We start from the raw sequence: 17,597 nt of genomic DNA on the forward strand, positions 1-17,597 counted from the left end.
ATTTGACCATGAAGGAGAGTGATGGGGTGCTGCGCCAGATGACCTGGCCTCCACAGTCACCGGACCTGAACCCAATCAAGATGGTTTGGGGTGAGCTGGACCGCAGAGTGAAGGCGAAAGGGCCAACAAGTGCTAGGCATCTCTGGGAACTCCTTCAAGACTGTTGGAAGACCATTTCAGGGGACTACCTCTTGAAGCTCATCAAGAGAATGCCAAGAGTGTGCAAAGCAGTAATCAAAGCAAAAGGTGGCTACTTTGAAGAACCTAGAATATGACATATTTTCAGTTGTTTCACACTTGTTTGTTATGTATATAATTCCACATGTGTTAATTCATAGTTTTGATGCCTTCATAGTCATGAAAATAATGAAAACTCTTTGAATGAGAAGGTGTGTCCAAACTTTTGGTCTGTACTGTGTATATATATATATATATATATATAGAAAGAAAAATGGCGGCACTGGCTACAAGGGAAAAATGCGGGTGCACGTCTCAAGGGGAATAGACTAATGACCCCAATGAATAAATCCAGAAAAAAGAGCGGCACTCCAGTAAGTAAAAGAAGGTGAACCCTTTATTCACCCAAGTGGTGCAACGTTTCGGCTCTAGTCACGAGCCTTCCTCAAGCAAAGACACAACTCAAATAACAGTGATTATATAAGAAAATACAAGTCATGTGATCACAGACCCAGTGGGTGTGTTTGACAAATCATAACATATCATACAGTAATGTGCAGTGAATATGCATAGTGTTAAATAGTGCAAACAATACATTATCATCATTAGAGGCAGATGTAAGAAACATGATCTTACATACCGAATATATATGAATCGGGTGCATGAAACATGATCGGACAGTATATCCACATTTGTTGTACATGGTGTAGGTGATGAAGAGGGGGAGGAGCAAGGAATTGGTATCACGAACATACCTATCAAACAAGGAGGCTCATTCAGCGCCGTGTTGTCGGCGTTGTGGAAAACACTCTGCGCAGGCGTGGCTAGGCACCAATAGCAGATCATCACCAGGCCGGAGAAGCTGTGCGTCATCAAAGTGGGCCGGCACACCTACGTCACTTTCAGGCGTCTTTCCAGTTGACTCGGTGTATTGTCGTATGCGCATGCTCAATACACAGCTAGGCTAAAAGCGCCATCTTTAGGATTGGAGAATTGCCCATAAGAGATAACTCAACATAGCGCATCCAACCGAAACCAAAGAACAGGCATAGGGGGTCTGAAAGGGCACAAGGGACCCCTATAATCAGGGTGCCTACATGTCCCACCCAGTCGGAAAATCCACCGCAACTGCGGGAGCCGCAGTAACTGCAGGGATACCATCTGGGGTTCCAGACCACCATCCAGCCTGAGAGGGATCTCCTCAATACGGTATACAGATGCTGTAGAGTATATATGGACCAGCTCCCCATCCCAAGGAAATTGAAAAGGGATTGTTTTTAAAGAATATCAGCACAAATATAGTGCCCTCACCCGGTGCCTGCCATGCCTGGCAGAGACAGAACTGAAAAAAGCCACACCATAAAATACATGATATAATTGAATGACTCCCTGCCGTGGTATGTTTCGTATACTCCATCCGTGTATTCCTTCCCCCAAAGTGCTGGGTGTGAGTGATCTAAAAAAAGAAAAGAAATATTAGAATAGGAATATGGTGAGCTGTATAACTCTCAAAGTATGTACACACTAGAACGGAACGACATCCAGCGAGAAATAAAGGGCAAACCAACCCTCATAAAACATCCCCAAAGTTGTAATCAACGTTTAAGCCTTTAGGTTTCAAGCTGTCCAACTTATGGATCCAGCTGAGCTCTCTGCGTTTGAGTATCCTGGATCTGTCACCACCTCGCCGAGGCTGAGGTATGTGATCCAGAATCCAGCACCTCAAATCACCTTCTTTGTGTGTGGCCTCAGTAAAGTGTTTCGATACAGGCAAATCCAGCCGTTTTTTACGTATACTGAGGCGATGATTATTGAGGCGAGTCTTCAATTCAGTTGTAGTCTCGCCCACATAGAGCAGATTACATGGGCAAGACCAGGGGCGGACTGAGAACCCTCAGGGCCCCCGGGCAAAATAAATCAAGGGCCCCCCTTACAGGCCCCACCCATGTTCTGCCGCAAGCCCCACCCTTTTCCCGCCTCCATGCCCCGCCTCCAGCCACACCCTACACAATCTTTAATAAGATTTCAAAGTTAAAGCGACACAAAAGGCACCCAGACCCCTTCAGCTCATTGATGTGGTATGGGTACAGTGTGTTATGGGGGCTCTGTGGATGGCACTGTTGTGGGGGCTCTGTGGGTGGCACTGTTGTGGGGGCTCTGTGGGTGGCACTGTTGTGGGGGGGGATCTGTGGGTGACACATATATAGCACCTTATGCTATATATGTGTCATCCACAGATCCCCCCATAACAGTGTCCCTGTGAGTGAATGATCCCCAATACAGGGTCTGGGGGCCAGCATCTGGTGCTGTAATGGCAGCGGGGCCCAGTGCAGTCACTGTATTCTATTACACCGGGCCCCACTCACTGTAATACTAATATTCATATGTGAACAACTTGAAATCCTCTGCGATCCTCTCCCTCTGAGCTCTCTGTACTCACAAACTCAGTAGCAGGCCGGGCGGCAGCGCAACTCACTGACGTCACGCGCCTGCTCCGCCTGCTTCATTCATACAGTGGGAGGAGCAGGCGCGTGACATCAGTGAGTTGCGCTGCCGCCCGGCCTGCTACTGAGTTTGTGAGTACAGAGAGGGAGAGGATCGCAGAGGATTTCAAGTTGTTCACATATGAATATTAGTATTACAGTGAGCGGGGCCCGGTGTAATAGAATACAGTGACTGCACCGGGCCCCGCTGCCATTACCAGGCCAGCATAACATTTGGAATCGGGGTGCTGGGCACAGGGCTCCAGACTAAAAAAAATACCTAGTAGCCATTGGCTCCTGAACTGAAAAATTTAGGAGCCAAATTACATTTTTAGTCGCCAAATCAAAACTGAATCAAAATTTTGGTATCGTGACAACGCTACACCGATCAGAATGGCGTAGGGTTGTTTCGATACCAAAGTTTTGATTCGCTTTCGTCACCATAAAAAAGTATTGCGATACTCAATACCGTGCAAAAAAAAAAACACCAAAAAAAGCTGTGTGCATTTCGCATTTTATGAAACGTTTGGCCCATAATAGAACAGTCCTATCCTATTTTTTGGGGTGACAAGGTGACTAAAAATGGCGAATGCTCACCGCATAGGAAATATTTTTTAATAATTTAATAGTTTGGACTTTTCGGACGCAGCGCTATGTAATATGTTTATTTATTGTTTATATATTTTATATGTAAAATTGGGAAAGGGGGGGATTTAAACTTAATATTTTAGGGTACTTTCACATTAGCGTTTTTCATTTCCGGCATAGAGTTCCGTCACAGGGGCTCTATACCGGAAAAGATGTCTTCAGGTCAGTCTTTTTGACTGATCAGGCAAAAGATAAAACCGCAGCATGCTAAGGTTTTATCTCTGGCGAAAAAAACTGAAGATTTGCCTGAATGCCGGATCCATCCTTCCGGTTGAACCGTGCGATTTTCACGCATGGTTGCTAGGATGAAAGTCTATTCACTTTATTACTTTCCCTTATAACAACATGGTTATAAGGGAAAATAATAGCATTCTTTAATGCAGAATGTGTAGTAGAAGGTCAATATAATAAACATTGGTGGCGCAGTGCGCCCCCCCCTCCCTAGTATAATAAACATATAAACATTGGTGGCGCAGTGCGCCCCCCCAACATAATACACATTGGTGGCGCAGTGCGCCCCCCCTCCCTAGTATAATAAACATATAAACATTGGTGGCGCAGTGCGCCCCCCCCAACACCCCAGTATAATAAACATATAAACATTGGTGGGCAGTGCGCCCCCCCCTCCCTAGTATAATAAATATATAAACATTGGTGGGCAGTGCGCCCCCCCCTCCCTAGTATAATAAATATATAAACATTGGTGGGCAGTGCGCCCCCCCCTCCCCAGTATAATAAATATATAAACATTGGTGGGCAGTGCGCCCCCCACCCTCCCTAGTATAATAAATATATAAACATTGGTTGGCAGTGCGCCCCCCCCCCTCCCTAGTATAATAAATATATAAACATTGGTGGCGCAGTGGGCAGTGCCAATGAGGGTTAAAAAAATAAATAAAAATTAACTCACCTCCACCAATTGATCGCGTAGCAGCCGGTCTTCTGTACTTTCTTCAGGACGCAGGACCTGTGGTGACATCACTGTGCTCATCACATGATCCATCACCATGGTAATGGGCCATGTGATGGAGCTCAGTGACGTCACCACAGGTCCTGAAGAAAGAACATGAGACCGGCAGCAGCTACGCGATCAATTGGAGGAGGTGAGTTAATTTTTATTTATTTATTTTAACCCTCATTGGCACTTCCCACTGCGCCACCAATGTTAATTATACTGGGGGGGGGGGGGGGGGGGAGGCGCCGCACTCAATGTTGATTATACTGGGGGGACGGGGGGGGGGGGGACGCCGCACTCAATGTTGATTATACTGGGGGGGGGGGAGGCGCCGCACACAATGTTTATTATACTGGGGGTGCCGGAATACAAATGCAGGAGGCGGGTGCCGGAATCAAATAGCCGGCACCCGACCTCTATGACAGGGAGCTGCGATCAGCGGCAGTTAACCCCTCCGGTGCAGCTCCCTGTCATAGAGGTCGGGTGCCGCTATTTGATTCCGGCACCCGCCTCCTGTATTTGTATTAACAGCTCAGTTATCTTCATTGGCCACAGCCCCTCCCCCTGTCCCTCTTCTTATTGGCCGCGGCAGCAGCAGCACAGGGGGAGGGAGAGACTCTTCCACTGCGCTGCTGATAATAAATAATATTATTCTGCGGCGGGCCCCCATCCCGCCCGGGCCCTCGGACCATGCCCGAAGTGCCCGACCGTTCAGTCCGCCCCTGGGCAAGACAATACATAGATGACATGGGTGGAGTCACAGGTTAAGTAAAATGGAATGTTATATGATACACCAGTGGTGGGATGTATAAAATTCCTTCCTTTACGAATATATCTGCAGTTAACGCAGTTCAGGCAGGGGAAACAACCCAGGCCGGACTGAGTCAACTTTGTTTGTCTCAAAGAACCCTTGGGACCAATGTCGGCCTTAACCAACTGGTCTCGCAGGTTGCGGGATCGACGATATGATGACAATGGCGGACATGAAAATTCAGGAATATCCTTGAAACATGTACCCAATAGACCCCAGTGCTTGTTGAGTATCCTATTTATTGAAGGACTGAGTTCGGTATATACTGAAACGAACGGAATCCTGGCCTTGTTCTGGACAGTTCTCCGTGTCGTCAGTACCTCAGTCCTATCAAGAGTGCGAACCCTGTCCATGTGTTCTCTCAATAGTCGTCTAGGATAGCCCCTATCCTGAAACTTGATGGCCATGGAATCCAGGGTCGCATCAAGTTTACTCTCATTTGACACCACACGTTTAACACGGAGAAATTGCGAGAAGGGCAACGACCGGATCATTCTGCGAGGGTGTGAGCTGTTGTAACACAAAAATGTGTTGGTATCAGTGGGCTTTGTGTACAACTCAGTATGCAACACACCCTCGTGGAACATCACTAATGTGTCCAGAAACTGGATCTCTGTTCTGGAGTGGATGAGGGTGAACTGTAGGTCAGAATCATGGCTATTTAAAAAGCCATGAAAATTGGCCAGATCTGTCTCAGAACCTGTCCATATGAGGAAGATGTCGTCGATATATCTCCACCACCTCAGCACATGGCTGAAGTGGTGGGACAGATAGACGACATCTTCCTCAAAGCACCCGCGGCTCCCGCAGTTGCGGTGGATTTTCCGACTGGGTGGGACATGTAGGCACCCTGATTATAGGGGTCCCTTGTGCCCTTTCAGACCCCCTATGCCTGTTCTTTGGTTTCGGTTGGATGCGCTATGTTGAGTTATCTCTTATGGGCAATTCTCCAATCCTAAAGATGGCGCTTTTAGCCTAGCTGTGTATTGAGCATGCGCATACGACAATACACCGAGTCAACTGGAAAGACGCCTGAAAGTGACGTAGGTGTGCCGGCCCACTTTGATGACGCACAGCTTCTCCGGCCTGGTGATGATCTGCTATTGGTGCCTAGCCACGCCTGCGCAGAGTGTTTTCCACAACGCCGACAACACGGCACTGAATGAGCCTCCTTGTTTGATAGGTATGTTCGTGATACCAATTCCTTGCTCCTCCCCCTCTTCATCACCTACACCATGTACAACAAATGTGGATATATTGTCCGATCATGTTTCATGCACCCGATTCATATATATTCGGTATGTAAGATCATGTTTCTTACATCTGCCTCTAATGATGATAATGTATTGTTTGCACTATTTAACACTATGCATATTCACTGCACATTACTGTATGATATGTTATGATTTGTCAAACACACCCACTGGGTCTGTGATCACATGACTTGTATTTTCTTATATAATCACTGTTATTTGAGTTGTGTCTTTGCTTGAGGAAGGCTGGTGACTAGAGCCGAAACGTTGCACCACTTGGGTGAATAAAGGGTTCACCTTCTTTTACTTACTGGAGTGCCGCTCTTTTTTCTGGATTTATATATACTGTATATATATATATATATATATATAAAAAAGTATATATATATTAAAATCGAACACTTCCGTCAACAGGTCGTTGATCCAGGGAGTTATTCTGATTGCCTGATTGGAGTCGGGAATTTTTTCCCCCCCCTAAAGTGAGGAAAATTAGCTTCTACCTCACAGTTTTTTTTATTGCCTTCCTCTGGATCAACTTGAAGGATAACAGGCTGAACTGAATGGACAGATGTCTTTTTTCAGCCTTACAAACTATGTTACTATGTTACTTGTAATATATTTTTAGAAATGATACCATTTCTAACTTTTTTAGTCCCCCTAGGGCACTTGAACTTGTGATCATCTGATTGCTTGTACTAGACACGGCAGTACTTCTGTATTGCAGGTTATAGTGTTTCTACCAACATTATTTCCTGAAAAAGAAGCAGTATCACGGAAAGCATGGGGAATATCAGTCGGACTCATGTCTGCCATGACAACTGATCGGCGCTCCTGCAAGTGCATCCAGAGCAGGGTGATAGGGGGACAAAGGGAGTTGCCTCCATTTGTCTAACCACTCAGATGCCAAGGTCATTACTGTCCATGGCATTTGAATGGTTAAACGTCTGTAATCGGAGCTACCTCCAATTCCAGTCATGCAGATGTATGAAATTGGTTGTTCAGGGGTTAAAGGAAACTACTCAGACAAAAAACATGAAGGAAGGCTGCAGTCATTACAGGGTGACAGCAGCATGGATTCTGCATTCTAAACCTTTATAGTTGTGTTTTTTGACACACCGTTGCCTCCTGTGTGATTTTACTTGGTTTTCTTCTCTCCTTCTCTTCTTCCCCTGGCTGTTGAAGAGCAAATCTACCCACTCTTATGAATTTAATATTTTACTCCTTTACTTCTAAGCCTCTTCGCGGGTTGCAGCTCCTATAATTCCTAGCAGTGCCCAGTGCTAGGCCAGAGGGCAGGGGGCATATGCCCCACTGGGCTGGTGCCCAGTAGATATTTAGGGTAACCCAGTGGCCTCAGGTGGCACTGTGCTAGAACAGTAAGGGGGCGGCAATTTTGCCTCCACCCTGCATTCCTGCACAGCCCTTCAGACATCTGTGGATTATTGTACATCGTGGAAGTACATACTAGAGTACAGTGGGGTAGCGTGGATTTCTAGCACCCGGGATAAGCCATGTATTGCGCCCCCCCCAAACCTGTGGACACACCCTTTTTACAGATAATGTAGTAGTCCTTTGTAACACCACAGACAACACAGTGATAACTCTGAATAGAGATATTGTAGTAGATGGGTGTGGGACCCCAGAATTCAGAACACGCACAATGTGACCTGAAGTCTGGGGCCGGGCTGTGGCAGTGTGGGCCAAATTCTATATCCACCCTCCCCCCAACCCTACCGTAAAACAGATATGTGTTTGGACATTACATACATCATTACAAAATATACAGGAGAATACAGCACCACATACCTCTTACATCCCTCTCATATACAGTGACATCTCCTGTGATGTAGACTTTCCTCAACGTCTTCATTTGTAGATAAGACCGCCATGAAACCTTCTTTCAGCTGCGTCTCGTCTCTGCAGAGTTTCACAGATTTTTTTTTTTAGATTCTTCACTTTACTATAATCCTCCCCCGCCTGGTGCTTCAACACTGTCATCCTGCTGCTACCCCCAGTACTGCGGTAGAGCCAGACAAAGAGTTCCCCATAATAACATGCTCCCAAACTGTCCTCAGTGGTAATAGCGTTCCCTACAGCAGGGTTCCTCAACTCTAGTCCTAAGGACCCACCTGCTGGTCATGTTTTCAGGATTTCATTAGTACTGAGTAGGTGATATAATTAGTGCATCAGGACTTACCACAGGTGTTCATTCTGTGGGATATTTTGAAATCATGACTGGTTAGTGGGCCCGGAGGACTGGAGTTGAGACACACTACCCTACAGTACCTCCAATAGCAACCCCATTAATATGTGCTCAATAAAAATGCCCCCATAGGGCCCTTAGTAGAAATAAGACCTCCAATAGTGCCCCCAGCAGTAACAAGGCACCTCTATAAAGTACCCCTATATCAGTCCAAAGTAGTAATAAAGCCCCCTATAATGTTTGTAGTAGTTATAATGCCTCATATAGTGGTCTAAGTATTTATAAAGACCTGCTGCAGTGCCCCATGTAGTTATAGTGGGAGGGGGGCAGTCAAACCCCGTAAATCTCCATCCCAGACCCGGTGACTTGTACCAACTAAACCCACCCAGGGTGTACCCTCTACGGACCTGGCTCCGATAGTCTGCTGGCGGTTTCAGGAGCCGGGCCATGTAAGAGCTGACTGTCCCCATCAGGTGGAACCCATGGATATTAACTATGGCTACTGTCAGTCGCTATATGCCAGGTACCCCAAAAACTCTAAACCACCTGTGCCAGGTGGAGGTAGGAGACACTCCAGCGGAGGCTCTATTGGACTCAGGGAGTCTGGTGTCCCTAGTAAGGGCTTCCCTGGTACGGTCAGCAGAGTATACTGGCTGGAAAGTCGGGGTCATGTGCATCCCTGGAGACTTAAAAGACTATCCCATCGCCCTGGTGTCTCTAACCACAGGGGCTGGCAGATGGACTCACGAAGTGGCAGTTGCCCCAAATTTACACTACGAACTTATAATAAGGAGAGACTTCCTGGGCTTCCCAGCACTGTGGCCTGCTATGAGAGTGACTGATAGCCATGAGACAGGGGTGACCCTAGCAGAGTGGCCCGGCTTAGGGAGGAGACGAGAACCCTAGGAACCTGACACCGAAGGGCCAGCGGTAGGGGTGACCGCCACTTTGGTAGAAGAGGGGGAGACAACCTGCTAAGTGTGATGATGGGAGACGCAGAGGACTTGCCACCGGGTCCTGAATTGGCAGACCTCAATGTCTCCGGGTATAATTTTGGTACCGCCCAACGTCGGGACCCAACCCTATCCTGTGCCTGGGAAAATGTGTTAATAGTAGATGGTGAACCACAACAACCTGGGGCAGAGTCAGTGTTTCCCCGTTTTGTGGTTCATCAGGATATGTTGTATCGGGTAAACCAACTACAGGGTGAGCCTATTGAACAGTGGTCCTCAAGGCTTATCGCAAGCTTGTGTTAGATCTAGCCCACCAACACGTCCTCGGGGGTCACCTGGGGCTGCAGAAAACTCAGGATCGTATTCTACAGCGATTTTACTGGCCCAGCATATTCAAAGAAGTGGAAGAGTTTTGTAAGTCTTGCCTGACCTGCCAGATAACTAGCCCCCAGCCACATTTCCGTAGTCCCTTAGTGCCTCTCCCGATTATCGAAGTACCGTTTGACCGAATAGCTATGAACCGCATAGGCCCAGTACCGAAGTCCGCCAGAGGGCATCATCACATCTTAGTCATTGTAGACTACGCCACTCGATACCCGGAGGCGGTGCCACTGCGACATACCTCGGTCAAACTCTTAGCTAAGGAATTAATGGATATGTTTTCCAGAGTGGGACTACCTAAAGAGGTTCTGACCCACCAAGGGACCCCTTTTATGTCCAAGGTGATGAGGGAACTCTGTAAGTTGCTGCACATAAAACAACTACGGATGTCCGTTTACCATCTGCAAACGGACGGTCTGGTAGAACAGTTTAATCAAACATAAAGAAATATGTTGAAAAAGGTAGTGTCTAAAGATGGGAAGGACTGGGACCTCCTTCTGTCCTATCTCATGTTCGCAGTGCGAGAGGTACTCAGGCCTCTACTGGATTCTCACCTTTCGAACTTCTATATGGCAGACACCATCGCGGTCTCTTGGACGTGGCCAAAGAGGCGTGGGAACAATAACCCACTCCACATAAAAGTGTCATTGAATACGTTAACCAGATTCAAGATCGGATAGAGACAGTGTTGCCTCTTGTTAGGGAGAATATAGAGGCAGCTCAGCGAGCCCAGAGTCGGGTCTATAATCGGCAGATTCAGGTCCGGATCTTTAACCCTGGTGATCTGGTTTTGGTTCTGGTGCCGACTGTGGACAGTAAATTTCTGGCTAGGTGGCAGGGGTCCTACGCGGTACTCTTGAAAATTGTAGATGTAAACTACAAGGTACACCAGCCAGGGCGGCGAAAGCCGGAGCAGGTTTACCATGTGAATTTACTCAAACCATGGAAAGATAGGGAAACCTGTACAGAAGACAGCCTGTGGCCGGGTTTTCTAGGAGAAGAGGTACCGGCCACTCTATCTGATGCAAGAAAGGCGGCCGCCACAGTAAAAAGGGCTGACAGCCTCTCCTCTAAACAGACTCAGGAGTTTGTTAGTCGGAACACAGATGTGTTCTCGGACCTCCCTGGATGCATTTCCATGATCCAGCATGACATTGTCACTGAGCCTCAGGCAAAAGTCTGATTAAAACCATACCGGGTATCCAAGGCTCGGCAACAAGCCATATTGGAGGAGCTACAGCTAATGTTGCAGCTAGATGTCATTGAGGACTCAAAAAGTGAGTGGGCCAGTACTATAGTATTGATACCCAAGCCGGACGGGATGTTGCGGTTTTGTAACGACTTTCGAAAACTTAACGAGGTTTCCAAATTCGATGCGTATCCCATGCCCTGGGTGGATGAGCTCATCGAGAGGTAAGGACAAGCCTGGTATTTTTCTGTTTTGGACTTCAAAAATGGGTATTGGCAGGTGCCCTTAACGGAGGCTTCCAAAGAGGAAACTGCCTTCATCACGCCTGTGGGGCTGTATCAATATAAGGTCTTACCCTTTGGTCTGCATGGCGCCCATGCAACTTTTCAGCAACTAACGGACATTGTGCTTCGTTCACATCGTCTGTACGCTTTGGCTTACCTGGACCATATTGTTATCCACAGTACCGACTGGGAAAGTCACCTACCCAAAGTGCTGGCTGTAGTGGACTCCTGTCACTGGGCGCCAAAGGCGCACTCGGTCTCCCATCACCTGCAGACCTGCTGCTTAGCTTCGGGAGCGAGGATCTGTGTTTGGCCTCATTCCCAGGGCGGCTTTGCTAGCTGGGAGGCTCCCTGCTCCTAGGTCTGCCTTGAGCGCCGACCTGATCACTCAGTGATCGACTTGTCTGTCTGTCGGTCATGTGACGCTGGCCACGCCACATGACCCTCAGACCCCACTATAAATACAGGCAGCCTGCTGGCCACAGGTTGCCTGTTAATTCTAGGTTCCTGGCTATTTGTTGGACTACGGAATACTACCTGATCCTGTTCCCTGACAATCCTTTGCCTGCTCCTCCTGTACTGCACATCTCTCCTGGTATCCTGACCCCGATTTCCACCTGATGATTCTCCTGTTGTACTTCGTTTCTCTCCTGGTATTTGACCTCAGCTTTTCCTGACTATTCTCTGCTCATTCCTTAGTACTGCTTAGCTCTCTAGGTATTGAACCGGTCCGTTCACGTTCCGTTATTTGTCTTGTCTGTCTTCCCAGCACGTATCCTAAGTTAGGGACTGCTGTCTAGATGTCCCCTGTCATTAGGACTTGCGAGGCAAGTAGGCAGGGCCAGGGGTGAGGGTGGAGCGCAGTGGTCACTATCCTTTCCCCTGTGTGTAGTGTACGTGACCGTCACAGATTAACAGGCCATAACCTAACCACTGTATCATGAATCCTCTGGTGACCCTGACTGACCATGTCTCTAACCTGACGCAGATGGTGCAGGAGCTAGGGGATAAACTCTGTTCTTTTGAGCTAGGACAAGGTACTTCCATCCCTCAGGCCTCAAGTCCGCATTTAGAGCCCCAGATTAAGCTTCCTGAGCCCATTTCTGGAGATCAGAAGAAGTTTCTTTCCTTTAAAGAAAATTGTCAACTTTTTTTCCGTTTGCTCCCCGTATCCGCGTGGGCATTGTCATTTCCCGGTTACAGGGTGATCCCCAGGACTGGGCATTTTCTTTACCTGCTGACGCCAGTTGTTTAACATCAGTGGAGGTTTTTTTTCAGGCCCTGGGTACCCTGTATGATGAACCAGACAGGACACTGCTCTAAAGGTACTGATTCAGGGCGATCTACCTGCGGAGGAGTATTGCACCCAATTCAGAAGGTGGTGTGTTCCCTCAGGATGGAATGAACCAGCACTTAAGAGTCAGTTCAGGTCAGGTCTGTCTGATAACTTAAAGGATCTTCTAATGAGTTATCAGCTTCCAGAGACTCTAGAGGAGATGATGACCCTTGTAGTCCGACTTGACTGACGGGTTAGAGAGAGACGACAGGAACGACAGTTCTCTCCTCAGGTGGTGGTCCAGCCTGCGGTCTATCCCAGAAACAACGCTGAGGTCTCTACCGAAGAACCCTTGCAGGTCGGCATGACTCAAGGGAATCTGCGCCGCAGACGTGGAGTTTTTTTTTTACTGCGGAGATCCTAAGAAGGCCCTCTCCGTTAAGTCTCCCAAGGCAAGGCAACCTAAAGACCAGGTACACCCTGATATTACAAAATGTAAGCTTTTGGTACCTATAACAATATCTCTGGGGGTTAATAAATGGCCGGGTAAGGCCTTTATTGACTCTGGTTCAGCGGCCAGCTTTATTGACTCTGAGTACGCCATTAGACTGGGTATTCCAATTTTGTCTCTTCCTACACCTATCCATGTCATGGCTATTGACGCCACTCCCCTGGTAGGTGGTATAGTGAGGTCATGTACCTCAGAGATTTCTTTAACCGTGGGGGTGTGCCACTCTGGTAAATGTTCCCTCTTAGTCCTGGAGAACTTACCGGTCGAGGTGGTACTAGGGTTGCCTTGGCTCCGATTACACAACCCCACTATTGATTGGTCCAGGGGGGATTTGGTGAAATGGGGACCTAAGTGTGACTCATGCTAGTCTGTGGTACAAGCTGGGGTCTCAGTAGAATCTGATATATTAACCACGGTCATTAGGGAATTGTCATGCTCTGCTCAGGCTATGTGCGGAGGTCTGCCAGATTAGCAGCACGTGTCTAGCCTTTTGTTTTGGAGTCAAGTTAGATCCACCTCCCTTCAGGTGCACTGGGTGGGGTCGTTGGTTTCAGTTTAAATCACACCCACTCCAGTGTTCCCTGCGGGTTATAGCTTCTGTCTGCATCTGTGTTTGCAAGGAAGGAAGGATTGGCTGTTCCTGCTCAAAAGATAAGTTGGTTTTTTGTTCTCTTGTGGTTTGCTGTCTAGGCTGTTAGAGAAACGCCTGCCCCTCCAGGTTTGGAGGGAGCAGGCTGCCTCTATTTCCCCTTTCATCATCTTAGGGATTTTTAGGGTATTCTCAGCCCAGGCAATAGGACACGTTATTCCCACCTTAAGGGTCTGAACGTGGGCTTAGCAGTATAGGGAGAGCTGGTAGGGATTTATCAGGAGGTGACCTTGATCCCTAGCTTCTCGCCTAGAAACTTGTTTGTTTATTTATCTGTGTTTCTATATCTTGTCCGCCGTGACATTATAACCCGCCAATACTTTGACTGCCATTGCTCAGCGGTTTTGAGATGGAGTCAATTGATGCGCTAGTTGATCGCATGCAGGGATTATCCCTAGAGGTTGCGGATCTATGTAATTCGGTCAGACGGTGTCAGAATGCTCTGGCATCAGGTGCAAGTCAAATTTATGGGGAGCCTAAAGTCACGCTCCCTGATAGATTTGCAGGGGGTGTGGATGACTTTATCCGCTTTAAAGAATCATGCAAGTTGTATTTTCAGCTGCTTCCATCTTCATCTGGTGATGAAAGTCAGAGGGTTGGTATAATCATTTCTCTGTTAAAAGGGGACGCGCAATCCTGGGCCTTTTCTCTGCCGCCCGGTTCTCTGGCCCTCCGGTCGGTGGAAGAATTTTTTAAAGCCTTGGGATTAATATATGATGATCCAGATCGGGTCTCGATGGCGGAATCCAAATTGCGCAATTTATTACAAGGTGAACATACTGCAGAGGCTTATTGCATTGAGTTTAGGAGATGGGCTACCGAGTCAGAGTGGAATGACCCCGCGTTACGTAGTCAGTTTTGTCAGGGGTTATCTGAGAGATTGAAAGATGCCCTTGCCTTTCATGAGTACCCGGATACATTGGAGAATGCAATGTCTTTGGCAGTACGGTTAGATAGACGTATTAGAGAGAGGTGTAAGGCTCCCTCCGCGCAAGGGATCCCTTCTGTGAGTGGTTTCGTCTCACCTGCTCCCCAGGGTGATATTACATGTAACTCTGGGGTAGGATGGAACCCATGCAGCTGGGTCAGGTATCTTTCCATTCTGGTCGTAGAGACTTTAGGAGGTTGCATAAACTATGTTATTACTGTGGAAAAAGTGGTCATTTTATTTTTGCTTGTCCTTTCGTTAAACCGCATGTTGATGAGAAAGAATCACCAAGAGGTTTACTTAAAGAAAAAAAAAAAACATTCCTGACACTTGGTAGTGTGAATGAAGTGGTAGAGCAAGCAGGTATGCAAGCTCCCTGTAGTACTCATTTTCTCCTTCCAGCTATGGTGGCGCTAGACTGTTGAAGTATTCATTGACTGTGGTGCTGGGGTAAACCTTATTGATTTTCTTTTGCTTCAAAATTTGGGTCTAAGTACTTGCACTTTAGAAAGAGAGATTCCGGTTTTCGCAATTGATTCTTCCCCTCTTTCTCAAAGGAGTCTCACTCATATTGCTCATGGTATTTTGTTAAGGGTGGGTGATTCACATTTTGAGATTATGTCTTGTTTTGTCATGAAGGACTTACCCGCTCCTATAGTCTTAGGGTTACCATGGTTGACAAAACATAACCCAATTATTGATTGGCAAGCAAGACAGATCATTGGTTGGAGTGAGTTTTGTTCAGATAATTGTCTTGGCACATCTATCTCTGGTGTGTCTACTACGGCTCTACCTCTGTATCTCTCAGATTTTGTGGATGTCTTTTCGGAGGGTGGGGCTCAGGAATTGCCCCCTCATCGTGACTATGATTGTCCAGTTAATCTCATCCTAGGGGGTAAGTTGCCAAAGTCTCGGCTTTACAATCTTTCTCAACCTGAAAGAGAGGTCATGCGGAAAAATATTGCCGAGAGTTTGCCAAAAGGTCATATTAGGCCATCTAAGTCTCCAGTGGCAGTGGGTTTATTCTTTGTAAAGAAAAAGGATGGATCGCTGAGACCTTGTTTGGATTTCCGGGAATTTAACCCGTATTACGGTCCGTGATCCGTATCCCCTTCCTTTGATCTCTGATCTTTTTAATCAGATTGTTGGAGCCAAGGTGTTCTCCAAGTTGGATTTAAGAGGAGCCTACAATCTGATCAAAATCAAGGAAGGGGATGAGTGGAAAACGGCCTTCAACACACATGAGGGTAATTTCGAGAATCTGGTTATGCCTTTTGGGTTAACGAACAAGCCAGCGGTATTTCAGCGATTCGTCAATGACATTTTCCATCATTTTGTGGGGAGGTTCGTAGTAGTTTACTTGGATGACATTTTAATTTACTCTCCTGATCTGAAGACCCATCAGGATCACGTGAGACAGGTTTTGACGATCCTTCGGGAGACTAAATTATATGCCAAATTGGAGAAATGTGTGTTTTCTGTGCAGGAGCTTCCGTTTCTGGGTTATCTGCTTTCTGACTCTGGTTTTCATATGGACCCCGAAAAGGTCCGGGCGGTTCTGGAATGGGACCGACCGGAGTATCAGAAAGCTTTGATGCGGTTTCTGGGGTTTACTAATTATTATAGAACATTTATTTTGAACTATTCTACCATTGTAAAACCTCTAACCGATATGACTAAGAAGGGCGCTGAGGCATTGCAGGCCTTTTCGACTATTAAAGAATGTTTTGCGTCTGCTCCCATTCTGGTGCAGCCCGATGTGTCTCAGCCATTCGTGGTGGAGGTTGATGCATCAGAGGTGGGGGTTGGAGCAGTGCTGTCTCAGGGTTCATCCGGCAAATGGGTTCCGTGTGCTTTTTTTTCCAAGAAACTCTCGGTCGCCGAGAGGAATTATGATGTAGGAGATAGAGAATTGCTGGCCATCAAATTGGCCTTTGAGGAATGGCGTCACTTGTTGGAGGGGGCGTCTCACCCCGTTACTGTATATACGGATCATAAGAATTTGGCTTACCTGCAATCTGCCAAGCGTCTGAACCCTAGACAGGCCAGATGGTCACTGTTTTTTACCAGGTTCAATTTTGTAGTTACTTTTCGCCGGGGGTTAAAAACATTAAGGCAGATGCGTTGTCTCGCAGTTTTCCTGGGGGATGTGATTCAGAGGATCCTGCTCCGATTTTGGCTGATGGGGTGGTGGTCTCCGCTCTGTATCCCGTTTTGGAGAAGGAGGTGTTGGGAGCCCAGGAGGGGGCTCCTGGTTCTTGTCCCCCAGGGAGGTTGTTTGTTCCTGACGGATTGCGATATAAGGTGTTCAAGGAACATCACAATACTGTCCTTGCTGGACATCCTGGTGGTAAGTCCACCTTTGATCTTGTGTCCCGGAGGTTCTGGTGGCCCGGGTTACGTAAGAGCGTTGAGGATTACGTGGCAGCCTGTGAAACCTGTGCACGGTCAAAGTTTGCTCATACTCGACCTGCTGGTTCACTTCTTCCTTTGTCTATTCCGTCTCGTCCTTGGACGCACTTGTCTATGGACTTTATTACGGATCTGCCGAGTTCCTCCGGAAGGACAGTAATTTTGGTGGTTGTTGACCGTTTTAGTAAAATGGCTCACTTTATATCGTTAGCTAGTCTGCCCAATGCCAAGACTCTTGCGCAGATTTATGTGGATAATATCGTGAAATTGCATGGCATTCCTTCGGATGTGGTTTCTGATAGGGGCACACAGCTTGTCTCCAGGTTTTGGATGGCGTTCTGCTCTCGGATTGGCATTCAACTTTCGTTCTCTTCGGCTTTTCATCCGCAGTCGAATGGGCAGACAGAGCGTACTAATCAAAACCTGGAGACCTACTTGAGGTGTTCCTTGTGGCTGAGAATCAGGAGGACTTGTCCTCATTCTT

Source organism: Bufo bufo, chromosome 2, assembly GCF_905171765.1.
Source record: "Bufo bufo chromosome 2, aBufBuf1.1, whole genome shotgun sequence".
Taxonomy (NCBI): domain Eukaryota; kingdom Metazoa; phylum Chordata; class Amphibia; order Anura; family Bufonidae; genus Bufo; species Bufo bufo.